Source organism: Zonotrichia albicollis, chromosome 6, assembly GCF_047830755.1.
Source record: "Zonotrichia albicollis isolate bZonAlb1 chromosome 6, bZonAlb1.hap1, whole genome shotgun sequence".
In the NCBI taxonomy this organism is placed as follows: domain Eukaryota; kingdom Metazoa; phylum Chordata; class Aves; order Passeriformes; family Passerellidae; genus Zonotrichia; species Zonotrichia albicollis.
In genome coordinates this window covers 1,254,761-1,271,410 of record NC_133824.1, presented here as the reverse complement: position 1 = coordinate 1,271,410, position 16,650 = coordinate 1,254,761, and positions in this window count along the sequence as shown.

Genomic DNA, 16,650 nt, shown 5'->3' with positions numbered 1-16,650 from the left:
TCCCAGCTGGAATTTGGGTCCTTGCATAACATAGCAGCAGCTGCTGCTGGTCTGCAGCACCTCATCCCGCTGCTTGCCATGGAGGCTGTGTTCCCATGGCAAACCTTGCTGCACAGGGTCAGGCATGGTGTCTCTGCTGGGTTGTTGGAACAGGGAAGAGCAGGGATTGTTATTGCCTTGTCTCTGTGCTCTGGAACTAGGAGTTGCTGGTACATGGTGAGACAAAGGTTTGGAGAGAAAACACAAGAGGGGTTTGGGATGAAATCCATCTCTTTCTGTGAACTGGATGGGATTCTCACTCCTGTTACTGAGTATCAGCAAATGGCATTCATTTCTTCAGCAATATATGCTAATTGGAGCTTTTAAGTCATTAGCAGCTCAGTTTTATTACAGCTAGACATGGTGGGCACCGAACTGACTGTCTGACTCTGCAAGTCAGTCCCAGCCATGACAAGTCTGCATATCAAGCACTAAAACATGGCTGCAGCTGAAAGCTCTTTGGTGGTTTTGCTTTTTTTCTTTCCTTTATTTTTCATTTCTGTTTAAATGAGTTAGGACTGAGGCAACAGCATTTTTATTTAGTTCTGGTTATTAGTCTCTAAAGTTTTCTTTAATTAAAGCCAGATCCTGATGCTGTTATTCTGCTGAATCCACCCAAACTCAGAGGGGTGACACAGGGAATAAGAGTGACACAGCTTGAATCTGGCCTGTGGACATTATGAATTCCTTGGATGTTGAGATTCTCATATCATTTGCCTGTGAAGTGTCGTGGAGCTGTGTAAGCAATAAATAAATAAATAAATATAATTTTTTATCATCCCTTTTCATGTTTATTGTCTTACAGACTTGGATAAGGCAGCATTTCCCTGTGTTGCAAGAGCAGCAATGCCCTGGACTCTCAAGGAGTTACACAGGCAATATTATGCACCTGACTTAGTTAATTAACAAAGGAGAAGCCACGTTGTGAATGCTGCGTTTGCTTCCCACTGGCTTCTTCCATGCTGTGCCTATCAAAAGAGAACAGCAAACATGTGTAGAGAAATGAAAGAAGCCTCTTTGATTGTGTGGACTTCCTAATAAGTGGCACTTTGCATTTTGTAGATCAAGGTCTGGAAATAACACTGGCAGTAATTATGCACATGTGGCATGTCACCTTGATGCACTGGTGTGGAATTGAAGGGGAGAACAAATTTACATAACTAATCACTGACAAACAAGATAAAGTGATTGCTATTAGCAAGTTAACTTTTCTCTACAATTACCACCCTGTGCTATGTGAGATACCCCACCTAGTTATCTCTGTGAAGAACAAGGAGGGCCTGCTGTGCTTCAGATATCAGCACACTGCCTTTTTTTGTGGCAAATCATAGAATATCCTGTTAATTTACTTTTCATCCTTGGCTGTGAAACTTAGAATCATCCCCTGGGAAGAAGCTGAGAGAACAAGGCTCTTTCCCTCTGGCATATAAATAAATTGAGATTATGAGCAAATATAAGTTGCAAAACTTGTTGATGGTCTTTAAAACTAGGGCCATTCAGAACACAACATAAGGGGGGCCCCAGACAACAAGTTTTACATGGGATTTGAAACTGGATTATTTAATTATTTTCAGGTTTCGAGAGGACACATTTCCATGCTTCTATTTTCAGATACTAAGGCTGGAAACACGGTTTTTAGCTGTGAGATTTTTCAGTCAGTGACTGGGATCCCAGATGTTGAGCTGCTGGCATTAAATACTGTGGATCTCATAATTAAAACAGGGACTCCTTGCAGGATGTTCTTCTCTTTGTCACCTGGATGATTCCTGTCTCTGGCAAACAGACATTTCTCTTTGCAAAGAAGGTGACATATGTTGCTGTGTCTGGATGTGGATGTGTGCAGCTCCTTAGATCATGGATAGGATTGCTGAGATGTATTTCTCTCAACACTGACCTTCCTTTCCCCTTCCAGATGCTTCTTTGTGTCCCTGATTTTTCAGTTGCACTGTCAAGGGAAATGCTTTCCACCTGCCAACCAGCTTCTCTACTTAATGCATCCTGCTTATCCCTTCCTGTGGTTCCCCTTCTTGGTTTTGCATGTAGGACACAGATGTGGATATTCAGCAGACTAAGAGCTTGGAAAAGTTTATTTTCCGGTCAGTGGCACCCTCATCTCTAGGACACTGAATGATCAATGACGCTGTTCTGTAGAGTGAATGGAGCTGGAATGAGTGCAAGGTGCTGCCCAAGTGGCTTGGCCAATGGAGAGGTGCCTCTAATTCAGGGCTTTCCTGGTCTGCAGAGCTGGGACTGAGAGATTTTGGTCTGTCTCAAAAGGGTTAGAGGAGAAGTGGATGTAAAGATATGCTAAAGATCTTCATGGAGTCTTGGAACATCATGAAATCTTTCTGAGTCTTTTTTATTGTTATTGTTTTTCTGGTTTTATTTTTAGGTCTGCTTAGAGAAACAGAACTTTCAGTCCCATTCTTTGAGAATAAAGAGAGTCGGGCCAAAAATATTTCATTAACTACACCATCATCTTTCTTCCTTCTCTCTGGAATGGCCCTCAAAGAAAGGGAAACCGACTGCAGACAATTAGCACAGACTATGCCAGATAATTGAAAAAAAAATGGAGCAAAAGAATAAATAGCAGAGATGAAGAAAAGGAACTTCTTGCTCCATAACAAGAACAAAGAAAAACCAGAGGATAAGGCTAAGATACCACATGGTAACTTTGTAGTTCCTTTTTTTCTGCTGATTTCAGAGATGGGAGAGCTCTGGAGAGTTAAGGAAGATCATTAACTTTTGATGAGTTTTGATGATCATTGCTATGGGAAAAGCTTTATTTGTCTGTGGTAAGAAAAGAATGACTTGGGTTTATATCAAGTTTATGTCAGGAGACATTTTATCTTTATTGCACATGGAGGAAAAGAAATGGGGTCTGTATGGAGGACATACACTGGCAGTGATTTAAGTGATTCTCTCTGGAAATCACCCCACGCCCAGACTCTTGAATGAGCCACTTCCCAATGCAGAAAAGAAGGCAGCAAAGAGATAAGAGAATAGAAAGTCAGTGTGGCATCTGTCTTGCATGTATGCTTATGTTTCACTTGCTGATCTGTGAGTTTTTCAGGCACAAAATGACTAAATTTCAACAAGTTCAAATCATGCCTCGGATCATCCTATACGAGTTGTTTACCCACTCTACTACAGGCAAGTAATTTCAATATTGACAGATTGGCTAAAGCCCAAATTTGATATGCTGCTATTAGCATATTTTTACTGTTTCTGTGCTTACAAAGGAACCAGAATGTTCCCTGGCAGTCAAGGCTAATAAGTATGCAAATCATGATCTGTGCTTATAGGCACGCTCTTTTTTTGGTACTGAATCATTATGCCAATTTGGCACTCCCCATTCTGATCAGAGATAAACAGAGCTGCAGGGATTAGGGTGACAGATAATTTCTCCTGAAAACCGTCTGGGTTTTAAAAGATGCAGAACTGTGTTTAATCCTCCTTGCTCTGCACAGTGGATTTGCTTGAGGAGAAGCTACTGACTGAAGGGCCAGCACATGGCTCTCTGTGCCAGAATATGTGAACCCATGAGGCTTTCTACTTTGTTCAGGTCACTTTGGAGTTTATATCTTCAACAGCTAAGAAGCAGCTTTATGTCTAACAATTTTAGGGTCTGAAAGGAGGTTTACAGTATTAAGGGATCTGTATGAACCAAGAACATCTGAAACAAGATCTTAACACATGTAGCGTGCATATATATTTTTCAAGCTCGCATATTCCATATCTGTGCTCTCTCTTCATTCATCACCCTCTCACTGTGGTGTTCAGACTTTCTTGCTAAGTCCTACCTCTTGAGTATCCCCTACAAACCATTCTTCCTTTTATTGCCAGGCTCTGTCACACGAACCTGTGTGACTTGAGCATCTGCATGTCTTCTAAGGGAAATGGCATCACCTTTCCTGTTCATTTCCAGTGCTGCTTTTTAACTGTGGGGCTCCTCCTCCCCTCCTTCAAAGCAGCACTTTGAGAGTGGTCCTCTGAAAACCAGCCAACCTTGCAGACATTGCAGCAGTGGAAGTCGCTGGAGTACACAAACAGACAAAATTATACTGAAGGTTACTAAAGAAGATCAAAAGGAAAACTTAAGTCTCTTTTCATGTTGCAGGTATTTCTTTCTCTCAGCCTCAGCCAGTCCATCCTCTCTTCAGCCCTTTGTTATCTGCCCCGGGCTGCTCTCTACTTACAGTAATAGCTGCTGTTTAAGTCCCACAGTAGAACTCTTTTATCTCAACTAACACTCCTTTGAGAGCATCAGCAGAAGGGCTGCTAAGTGTCATCCCTGTTGAATCTAAATGGTAGTCTCTCCTGTGTTTGAATATCAATGTCTTTGATCTGGAGTCAGACCACGTAGCTGATGGTTTGGGAGCTTCTCGGTGTGTGCTGCTGCTGATAATTCCTTTTATAATTCTAGTCATTGTCTTCTCACTTGGAGAGCTTGGACGTGCACTTTGCTTTTCTGTTGCCTATTTTTGCATAGAGAAATAAAATGGCGTTATTTCATTATTTTGCTTTTTTTCCCCCTGGTATAAAATGACTTCATTTTATTCTTTTTGGGCCAGATGCAAGCCTTTTTTGCCAGCTTTGGAAGCCCTGTGAACTCATGGTTTAAAGCAACCTGGACTGCAACCTGGACGAAGAAAGGCAAAAAAATAACCAGGAAGCCCTGAAATGCCTGCACCCTTGGGGAATGCCAGCTCAGAAAATGCATCTTTAAAACCCCAAGATATGTCTCCAGCTGCAAGATTCTTGCTGAACATCTGGCAAGGCCATGTGCCATACCAGGACTATGTGGGACCTTAATTGTCTGGTGTCGTTTGTTCAAGTAGTGAGGGCCTAATCTTGGATTTAGAAGCCCTGATCTCATTTTTCTGCTGTGTGACAGATGTACTGGGGCTAATAATTTAATCTCTGTGGGCTCCATTTCTCTTCTTCAAAAGGGGTGAATTTTGTACTTGCTGTAAGAATAGGTAAAGAAATTAAAGCACTCAGAGATGACTTAAGGCAAAAAAAAAGGTACTCTATGCTGGAAAATGTTTAAGCAAGAAAATTGAAACCTAGGAGAAATGGGAAATTAGAGTTGTTGGAGAAGATACAGAAGAGCTCATTGAGATAAATGAGGAAAAAAAATGAAGAGTTTTTGGAAGAGCAAAATATGTAAAAAAATATGTAAAAGAGTTCTCTCTCTCCAGAAAAAAAAAAAAAAAAAAAAAAAAAAAAAAGGAAGAATGGATTCCAGGCTTCCTGAAGATTCCTAACTTACAAAACAGAGAGCACTCATGAGCATGAGGCCATTGGCTTTCCAAGTGATAATTCAAATCCTGAAGTAAGTGCCAAGGCTTCTGATGAAAAATTGTATTTGATACTTAGGGTGTTAAGCACATGGTGAGTACCTTTCTGTCAAAGTGGAGCTTCTATTTCTGCCAAAGATCCACTTGTACAGAAAATTCATGGGCTCCATACCCATAACAAAGTGACCCCTCTCAAGCTGAAGCTGAATGAAAAGACCACACTCTATTGCCCTGGTTTTACATTGCATTTGAAATGTCAGCAGCAAACATCTGAACATCTGAGCCTCCTGTGCAGAAAACCACAGTGTAGTGGAGATGCTTTCAATTTTCCTGTGGGATCTTGCAGAATCTTCCCAAGGAGAGCAGCTAATGGATAGGAGGAATTATTTTATGTTACACAGGGAGAGGGAGCAGAGCTGATCATAAGAAGCTGTTTTTTTAATAAAGATGTGCCTGACACAGCAGTGCAGCTAAGATACTCTCATTTCATGGGGATGTGGTAAGGTCACTAAGCTTTGCACAAAACCCATCCCAGATCTTCCACTTGCCCACATTCCTGGTGGAGAAAACATGAGAGCTGCATTTTTTGTAGCCAGAGAAACCATTTTGATGATCTAAATTGACCACCTTCCTAAGAGAGGTGAAAGAACCAATCTCATAATCCCTCTTTGGAAGTTCATCACTGTTATTTGTGTTACATGTTTGAAAGACATGCACTTTAGCCTTAAATACATGAGGATCTATGATATCGCTAGATATGTTATTTAAGCAGTTAATTAGCCTGACAGGTCTTGTGTCTCATTAGGAGAGTGACCTGGTCCAGCTTCATTTTCTAAGAACTGGCTCCCAACATGAGCCCCCAAAGGCTGTCTGAGACTTCCCTAGGCAGATCTTTGCAAAGGATGATCAAGAAAACTTTTAACTTCAGATAGAGGTGAATTAAATATATCTTGAGGCTCTTGGATGAGTGAGATGTATTACACTGGCAGATATTTCTAAGTTTTAAGCAGCCCTGGAGATCTTTTCTGCCCCTTTTAAATTTTTCAACTTTGTGAAATGTGGAAAACAGAGTGGACCTAACTGTTCCAAAAAGGTCCTTGTGAGACCCATTTGCAGAACTGAAGTTGTCTCCTTGCTCTCGTAGCACATGCTATTGCTTATCCCTACCACAGATCTACTTAAATGGCTACAGCATTGCACTTAGAGCACCTTAAGTGTTTGTCACTGCTCCTAAATTGGTGTAAGGCAATCTACATATGACCTGCAGCCAGCAGAGTGAGTTGGAAGGCAGGCAGAGGCATTATACCAGCTTGATGGTAGTAGTTCCTATTTTCATGTTATTACTAGGTAGCACATGTTGTTTGCAGGTGGTTTGCTATTGTTGTTGTTTGTAAAAATATTATGTTATTTTACTGGACAGACAAATGGCACAATCCTTTTCAACATTTGTCAAGGGAAGGGTTCTTCTCCCTTGAACTGAATCTTTCTGAGAATCACCATTCACTCCATCTTTGCTTTGATCTGAACACTCATAAGGATTTTTTGGTTGCTCTGCACTCTTAGTCGTCTGGACAAAACTGACATCCTCAGCACTACAAGCTTTGTTTTCAGTCATTCTAGTAACTAGGAAGGACTGGTAAGCTATCATTACAGTTCAGCTCCCATGCTGACTTTTGTCATGGCAACTTTTAGTTGTTAGAAATGTAGTAACTGCATTAAAGAAGGAGCTTTTTGCCCCAAAATAAAAGGTCAACTTTTTGCAGTTTTCCCATAGCAGCATCCAGGGGTGTTTCCCACCAAGCCTTCTTTCTGTACACAGACTGTGAGATATTACTGTGCAAAGAATTCCTGATTCAGCAAAATATTCCTACATGCTCAACTTCACACATGTTTGAGGAAGTATTTGCTGTAGCAACAGAAAAATACTTGTTAATTGAAGAAATTGTTAACAAAGTCAGGATAAAAGAGGACAAGATGTGAAAAGACAAAGAAAAATCAAGCAAAAATAAACATTGCTTTGCTTGAATGGCAGCCTGCTTCTATGGATGATGTATAGATACTGGATTGGGCACCTGCTCCAGAGGATCCAAGTGATGAGAAGCAATACGTAACAGATCTGAGACCTCTTTTGTGACAAACTCCTAAATTGACATACAGAAAATGCCTGTTAGTAGCAGCATATGGCCCCTGAGGCTCTATTGCTCCTCACAGTTGCAGCTATTGCTGGTTGAACAGCACAAGGCAAAGAAAGGGAAAACATTCCTTAGAAATGTTATTTTCAAGTGGCTATTGCTTTTTAAAGGTGTTTCTGTTAGTCCTACTGAAAGCATGCCTCAGAAAAGCTTTTAGAAAGCATTTTTGCAAACCAAAGAATATCTCTGTAAAAGCATGCAGTGCAAATTTAAATTTCAGCCAAGGCTGGCAACAATGCAGCAATGCACACAACACTTTTAAAATGCAAGGAAAATACATCTTTTGGTAACATTCTTCTCTAGTTAGCTGGAAAAAGGATCTTCTTCCTTGTCTGTGATATGAGCAGCTGCTACCATTTCATCTTAAGGCTTCTCAAATCCTCAGTTCTGGAACGTATTTTGTCATACATCCTTAATGACCCACAGCTTAGGCAGAAATAAACAGAGCTGCCTCCAGCCCACTGGCCATGAAATCATTCTGTAGTGATTCCAATCTCTTATGGCCTTGTTAAATTGCCCAGGCCAAATAATTTGTCGGAGTTACCCAGGAATAAAATCATTTTATGCTCTTGTCAAGTGTCACCCAGTTCTGATAATGACATTCAGTGTTCTGTTTTTCTCCAAACCCAAATTGGAAAACAAAGCCACCATCACCTTTAAAGGTGGGAAATTACTGCAGTGAATCTACAAGGGCTAAAATTCACATGGCTCATTGGTTCAGTTTAGTGTTTCCTTTCAGTGTGCTCTGGATCCAGATGTCTAGATCAAGAATATTTCATGTATTTTGAATAGGGCTCCACTGCAGAAGTTGGAGTTTACCTTTTCCATTTTACTGTAAAAGGTTTGAGGCAGTGCCACTGCTATTTCTTTTTTTTTTTTTTTCTTTATTTCCTCCTCTTCCCTACTTGGAAAGAGTGTAAATAAATGGGAAAACAACCTACATGCCAGAGCACATTTCCTCCCTAGTTAAAGCACTGAAAATCAGCGTGAGCTTTAGGCATGAGAGCAGCTGGATTTGAGGTAGAGAACCCTGGCTCTAAATGGTGTCAGTGCTTGATGAGCAATGAAGCTGCTCTGCTGCCACTGCTCCTCCAGATGCTCATACCAGATCCAGCAATGATCAGGGAACACAGGAGATCCCAAATAATTTCACAGCAGATGCTGTTCTAATATTTCATCTGGAAGCCTCTTTCCCATTAAGGGGTTAAGGGGAAGCTTCAGAGACTTGTGCACATTCTTATCTTTAAACTAGGCTCATCTAATGAAAAGGCAAAATGGATAAAGTGAAATGTCCACATTCCTTCCCAAAATGAAATTACAGCCTTGCCACAGTCAGTCTCCCACTGACTCTGCTGGACTTGGAATAGCAGCTGGGAGTGTTCAGCCACAGGTTTCAAAATCAGATATTTGCTTTCTCGAAAGACCTTTTGCCTGTAAAAGAGTCAATGGTAGAAGTAAAACCCAAACATCAGTGCAACCACACACATCTGCAGCACATCTGTGTTACCCAGCAGCCAGGGCAGGTGCATGACAGCCTCTCTCCATGTACCACATTCCAAAATTGCAATTTTCATATACAGCTCTCTAAAAAAAGACCAAGAAGCACCCATGAGCTGAACATAAACAAGCTGGAAGCACCACTCTTTGGCTGCTGTTGTCACATGTTCCTGCCTTCACATAGTTCTGCCCTGTATTTAGGAAATGTCTCACAACTGGTTATCTTCCATCAACTTGAAAACACGCATGAATTCAGGACTGCAAAACTCTCTTGGTGCAGTTAAGTATAATTACTTCTTTGCTGTCTTTTTCTCTTTCTTCTCCAACTGGAGAAACAAAGGAGACAAATTAATCACCAAGTTCTGCCACCTTTATTTAAGCTGAACAGCTCTTTTGTCCCTGAATAGTCATCTGGATTCCTCCTGGCTGAATATACTGCTTAATTTGAGAAGAGGAACAGATGCAGGTGTGAAAGGCTTTGTATCAAGACTTGATAAAGGAAACAGAAACAAAACCTACTTGCCCTCAATTTGCTAGTCTGAAATTGTTAAGAGTATGTAATTCATCCAATAGGATTTTTCTGCTGGGCATTGTCAGTAGTAAGATGTGTTTTAAATTATCTTTCACAAATCCACCATGCCAACTAAATGCAGAGCAAATTTGGCCTTTTTGTTGGGTTTTTTTGACAGGTTTGTATCTCTTTTCTAAACTCATAGTGATGAAAATAAGCTTGTGTATATTGCTTAAGGAAAGGAAAGAACTGGAACTGTTGAATTCTCTGTAGTTTATCACCATTTCCAAAGCAGGAGCTAGCTTTCTCCCAGTGCCATCTCCACCTTCCTAAACAGTACTGAAAATAGTGCAAAGGAAAGCCAGGCTTCTCCCTGTAGCGTTGGCATAGAAGCTGATGACAGTTTTGGTGCTTTACACAGATTTTGCTGTCCTGAAATCTGGAAGAACTTTTTAACATTCCCCCAACAATTACCTAACCCACAGGTAACATTTTTCTACTAAAAGTGTACTCTTGGAAGAAATCTGCCTTTCCACAGATTTCCATGGGTTACACATTCACCTTGATCAACTTCCCTGTTCCTCCCTCAAAACGCATTACAACAAAAAAGGAAAAAAAAATGTTCCCAGATAATTTGTAGGAGCGCATTATGCTTGCTCAGTGCTGCCTAACAATTAGTGTCACTTGGCATGTTACTGTCTTTTTCCTTCTAGAAGCAAATTCAATAGCTGTTTCAACAGAACGGGGGTGGTTTTGGCAGCTCTGTGACCCAGATACAAGCCTCAGTTTGAATGTATTTTCAGCCTTGCTATCTTGGCTTATCTCGAGCTGGGAATCTGAAGCTCTCTGTGAGCATCCAGCTGCAGTGGAGTCAGGCAGCTGGAGTCCTGGCTGCTTGCTTAGGGCAAAACGTTAAGGGCCAAGCTGCATTGCAAATGCCCTTGGCAGCTGCTCAAGGGAGGGAGGGGAGGAGAGCAGGCAGCAGTACTTGGTTAAACAGATCCTGGAAATTAGGAAGAAAAGAAGGCTTTGCTGCACCTGAGATGGGGAGATAGATTGTTTTTATGGGAGCAGAGTCATCTAAATAAAAGGGTTGGGGTTTGGTTTGCTTTGAGGTCCCTCTTAGCTCAGCAGAGTGCAGGGTGAAGAGGCTCAACACAAATCTGCAAAACCTTGAATGGATCCAGGGGGCTGTAGGCAGGGGGATTCACACCATCCTGCTTTCATCACCTGTTAGTCTGGGGAACGGCAGTGGCCTGTCAGAAAGTGATTTAGAGCAGGGCTGGATGCTGCCCTGGATGTCTGCACTCTGCTGTGCCCACAAAGGGCTCCACAGGGACACCAGCCAGCAAGTCAAGTGCCTCTAATGGGACAATGGATTCATTTTCCTGCCTCCAACTGCTGCTGCTGCCAAGGATGTGCCGGCGTGCCACACAGCCAGCCTCATCCTCTCCCTGGCTCCCTCATTATACTGAATTTTATAGGCTGGCAGAAAGGTGCCTGTGCCAGCTTGTTGTCACCTAAGAAAGCTCCTGTTGTTGTGGGGAGTTTCTGACAGCTTCATTTGGGCAGCTTTGTTTGTTCTCTGTGCCTTATTAGCAGCACAAATGGGTGGAAACCAGTTCAGCTATCCAACCTCCAGCATATGATCTGGGATAAGCCAGTTCTGGTAACGTTTCCCCTGCATTTTGTGACCACCTCAGGAGGTGGGGGTTGGCCTTGCTCAGCATCACCTGCTTGTTCCTCACTGTGCTGTGGATGGGGTCCAGCAAAGCTGGGGAGGAAGCTTAGCAGGTAACAACAATGCAAACAGATTGAGAGGATGACTGTGCAGCTGGAAAACATGCCAGTTATCTCCAAATCCAAATGTCTGCCCCCAAACATATCAGTCACAATAACTGGACCAAGAAATAACCATGGTGGTTCTCAAACCAGGTGGAGCTGGGTCCAACCTGTTAAAACTTTCTCCACCTTGATTACTGCAGTGCAGAGAGAGGAGGAATTAGCCAGTTAAAAAAAGTGCATATCATGCAAACCATAAACAACATTTGTGCCTAGTCATATCTCCTACCTGACGACTTCAAATGACAGAATGAATAAATGGAGTTTCCAAAACTTTTAAGCAGAAATTTTCTGTGCTTTATCTTTATCTTATCTTTAAGCAAATGGGGAGAAATAAACCAATGAAGTGTCCAGTTCTGATGGACAGAAAGGTTTAATCCCAGAAATGGAGGCTGTTGTAAAGAGAAAATGGTCCAGTCAGTTTAAATAAAATATTAATTATGCTTATGGTTGATACAGATAAAACATATATATGCATACTGGGCACTCTTTTCCAGCTACAAGTTGCTATCACATTTCCCCAAGCCTGTGACACTAACTTCCATGCTTTCTCTTTTTCTGACTGTGTCAAGCACATGACTGGATTAATTCATTTAAAGTGAAGAAGGATTAAGATGCTCAAAGTGAAGCATGTCCTTCAGGGGTTTGCTGGATAAAGGCCAGAGATGTGAAATGTTCCTCCTGTCTTATCACATACATGAGACATCCACTAACAAACAAGTGAAACAGGTTCTGTCATGTGCTAATGGCATTTTTCCCCCCAGTTTGCCAACCTACATGTCATCCAGTGGAGATATTTTTGGATGCCAATGAGGAGAAAACTTCATTAAAGGGGTCAACATTTTGGTATTCATTTCATTCCAAAATTACAACTTTAAGAATGATTTCCCCTTGAATCTTGGTTTTGTGTGTGTCTTGGCACTTACAATAGCACCATTTGTAGAGCCCTGAGAGGAGCAGAAGTGCTGACATACAGAGCTTCACTCCAGCTATGGGAAAGTGCCATTATAATTAACTCCAGGGATTCTCTTCATTGCTGGTAAAATTATGTGTTTTCCACCACAATCTGAAAAATAACTCTGGGGTTGAATTTTTGCTCCAACCCTCCCTTTTCACTTCACATGCATTAAAAAAAAAAAGTTAAAATATATTTTTAACTGTGATCCTCTGTGAAACTTATACAAACAGCAGTTAGCAAAATAATATGTTTCTCCTAATTTATGCAAAGAATGGAAAAGCACTTGCACTAACACTACAGATGGCTGTGCCCTGTCTGTAGCAGCCATGTAAACACTTTGGTGGAGATGTGAAGCTTCTGTGGTCTTAAACACAGCTACAGCACCTACCAGCTCTAATGGTCTGAAAACAATGGCCCTGCCACTCTGAGGGAGCCTGATGGACAAACTATTCCTGTTATGTTACTGTTATATTTCTGTTATGTTTTCCAGAGCACTTGAGAAATCAATGATGCATGAGCCTGGCTAATGCTGAGAAAAGCTGCTGAAAAATCTATATGTATTGTGTGTTGAACAGCCCTGTTTTCCCAGCATGTCAGGCACATCCTGCACCTCAAAATATCACTAATATTAGCTGCTGCCCCTGGTTAAAAAATAATCAGTGTGAAGATGCACAAGAGGTTGTGTCCACAGTGAGTGTGAGGGAAGGCAGTGTGATCAACAAACAGGGATCTTTCCCCTGGGTCAACAAGCTTTGGATAAAACTTTTAGCTCTCAGGAGCTGCCTGTGTCCATCAATCCCATCCTCAAAGGCTGTCCTGGTGGAGAGCACAGTGGACCAGAAAACCAGGGTTGAACAGGGTTGCAGGTAACATGACAGGCAAAATACAGAAGCAACCCAAAACACATGGGGCTGACCAGGTTAGCCGAGTCCTCTGTGAAATGGCTCTTCATGCTATTTATTCCTCTTAGGTGGCAACTCAGACAGATTTCCTCTGATGCTTAAACAGAAATGTGAGAAAAAGGTCCACTGAAAATAACCACCACAGTCTCAAAGAGCTGAAAGAACCCCATTATCCTGCAATATTTGAACAAACAACTTCCCACCTCTAAAACATTGGGTGGCATTGAGTGTCACAGCATCTTGGGTGTGTGCATGTATCTCTGGCAGGCTCAGCATCTGAGCAGTGTCCCTAGTGAGCAGATACCTTCTGCTCGCCTGAGTGTATTTGACTGGATGGGAAAGATCAGTGTCATAAAACATCTGCAGAGTGGGTGAGTCACTGGTAAACCCCATTTCAGCCCCCTCCTCCTGCTGTTTGGAGCATACACTGCATATTCTGTAAATAAGGAGCAACTTATGCATAGAGAAGAAGGCAAAGTGGTATAATTGTAGAAAGGTAAGCCGAGAAACTGCACTGGAATCTTTTCTCCTGTAAATAATGTGGTCTTTAACCTGAGGATGAGCATCCAAGTCTTGTGCTGAAGCATGTCACCGTGAAGTTCCTTGCCGGGTTACCTTGGTGGACTTCTCACAGCAGAGGCAATCCAGGCTGTGCAATGGATGGAAATGCTGAACTGAAACACTGAAGAGTTTCCCTCTGCTGAAAATTCCTCTTCAGAAAAGAGCCAAAACATCTTGGACTAAAACAGAGGCCCCGTGGTACTTTCTGCCATGGTCCAGCTGTTTGTCAGAGTTTGTGACAACAGCCTGGGTGCATGAACTGTCCAGATCTCACGTCCTCCCAGGTTCTTTCCCCCACTGTTTATTAATCTTTTTTGTGAGAATCCTCCCAGTTATAAGCTCCAGCTCTGGCTCTCCATTAATTCCACTTAAGAACTGGACTGGTGGTTTGGACAATTAATAGCCCACTAAGTGAAGCAGCCTTTCACCTCTGGGTTGGAACTTCAGACCCGAGGCACAGCAATAGTCTGGGGAAGTCATTAGCAGCAGATGGCTCATCTGCAGCCAGCTGACATGTGCTGGGTACCCCTCACTCCCCTTCTTGCTGCAGCATCCAGCTCCCACATCCTCTAAGCTCCCATGGTTACAGGGACAGACTGATCCAGGCTCCTCACCCCTCCCAGGCTCCATTGCACAGTGTTTCTCATTGTTGGGGGTGACACCAGCTTGTCCCAGTCCTGTGCTTGAGACAAACCCTGTGAGTTCAGTGAGAATCTGCCGGCCAGACAGACTGACCAGGGCTCATGTCCAGCAGAGGTGGATGGACAGAGTCAAGATATCAGCTTGCAAAGCCCACCTTGGACAAATTAAAAAACTTTTTCACTCATATTCAGACTGAAGCCTTGTTTCTTGTGTAGCTTAAGTTACATTCAACCCTGGAATTAGTTATTCTCTGTGACCCAAATTAATTTCTGTTTTTCTTATCTATGTCAGGCTGAATGCAGAGAGAATTCAGTGCTGCAGGAAGTTGTTGGATTCACAGTACTGGAAAAAGAAGACCCCCTGCCCCACACACAGCAGCCTGACGGACCATGCAGAGGCATGCACCCTTCATGTGCCCCTAGCCAGGGCTGGGAACCCTGCTCATGCCACCCCCACGAGCCTGTTCATGTATGCACTGTCTGCAGATGCTGCTAACAACATCTTGCCTGCAATGCTGCACACGTGGGGATGCAATAAAAAATTCAATCATCATCTCCAAGTCCAATTCACATTCAAAATGCATTTCCATTCTGCCCTGTGCTCTCCACACAGATGACTCCAGGTGGATGCAGGAAGCTTGCACCTGTATTTCATGGGGACTTGCTCCCCTCAGTACTCTGCAGGCTGCAGAGATGCAAAAAAATGGCCAGAAAGCTCCTGGTAAATCATACTTTTTTGTCGTTATGGGCTACTCTGTGCAGGTGGGAGTCAAACCCATATAATCCCAAGTGCCCTCTGCACCTCCATGCCTTGCAGCAGAAACAATGCAGGTTTTCCTCAACTGGCAGAGCAGCTCTTTAGAGCCAACCTGTCATCACCAGTGTCCTGAGCTGATAGTGTGGATGGTGACAAGGATGGGGAGGTTAAGATGAGGACATCCATTTCTTTCTATTTCTGGTACAAGGGCAATAAGCACTGGTCAAAGGGGAGGGCAGGCATGGTGGCATCTCTAAGCACTGCAGCTAAATCCGACTGGGCTCATGAGTCAGATGTCCTTCTAGCATGGCATCAGACAAATATCTGAACTGCAGCCCACAAAGAGTCCTTTCTTTCTATTTTAAGAGCTGTGTGAACAGAACTAGAATACTGCAGCTATTTTCCATTATGATTTATCTCTCTTAGACACTTAGAGTCCATTCTGACCATGCAGCAAAATTCCAAGCTTGGACGAATCCTCTTCACATGATCAGTGACTTCTGGTGAGAAATCCCAAAGTAGGGAAAAGTATGAAAAGAGGACAGAAATTGGTGGTGAGGACAGAGAGCGAGGAAAAGGGAAGGTAGAAAAATACATGCAGGAGATGATATATCTAAATTCATGATTGAAAAGAAAAGAAGACATCAAGAAGTGCAATCACAGATGTGAAAAGAAAGCCAGAGGCTATTTGAGCCAGCTGAAAACATACAGTGTGTCATACAGCTCTAAAAATGAGATTTTGGAAACAAATGACAGTGTGACTTCCAAAAAAGCATATGGTGCTGTATGTGACATATCCAGCCCCAATAGCAGGGTACCTCTGGTCACTAAGAGAAAGAAGCTTCAGGTCAGACTCGAAAGTCTCTTTGGTGAAAACCTCCCTTCTAGGGCAGTGGCTCTGCTCCCCTCAGTGTTAAATCTCTCCTGGCTCTACCAGAAATTTCACCAGCCTGCAAGGAAAGTCTCCTCCAACCTCAATTTGACTCCAGAACTTTTCTGATTGTGTTACAGAAAGAAGCTTTTCTTTCCTGAAGCCAGGCTGAAAACCAACAGGTCTCTCTTTTCCTAACCTCCAAGTTTTATGAAGTCACTTAAGAAGTTCAGAGTCTCTAATGCTGTTTCCTGAGGCAGGGTATTTAATTCTGCAGTACAATAGTCTTTTGAAGAAGATACTGTCTGCTGAAAAATGACCCATTCTGCTTTAAAAGCAGGAAATAAAGCTTCAGGTGTCAAATCATGGTACTTTCATTCATTGAAACAAGACAGCACATTTCAAAAGATTCACATTAAAGCCCAGCAAATGACTTTTTCTCAGAATTTGCCCATAATTGACTGAATTCTAGCAGAGAAAAGAGATAATGAGAGGCTGCTCATCTCTTGACCCAGGCTAGCAGCAGTGCTGTAGGGCTGTATCTAGAGAGCAAATTGCACCAGCCCTGTCCCTCCA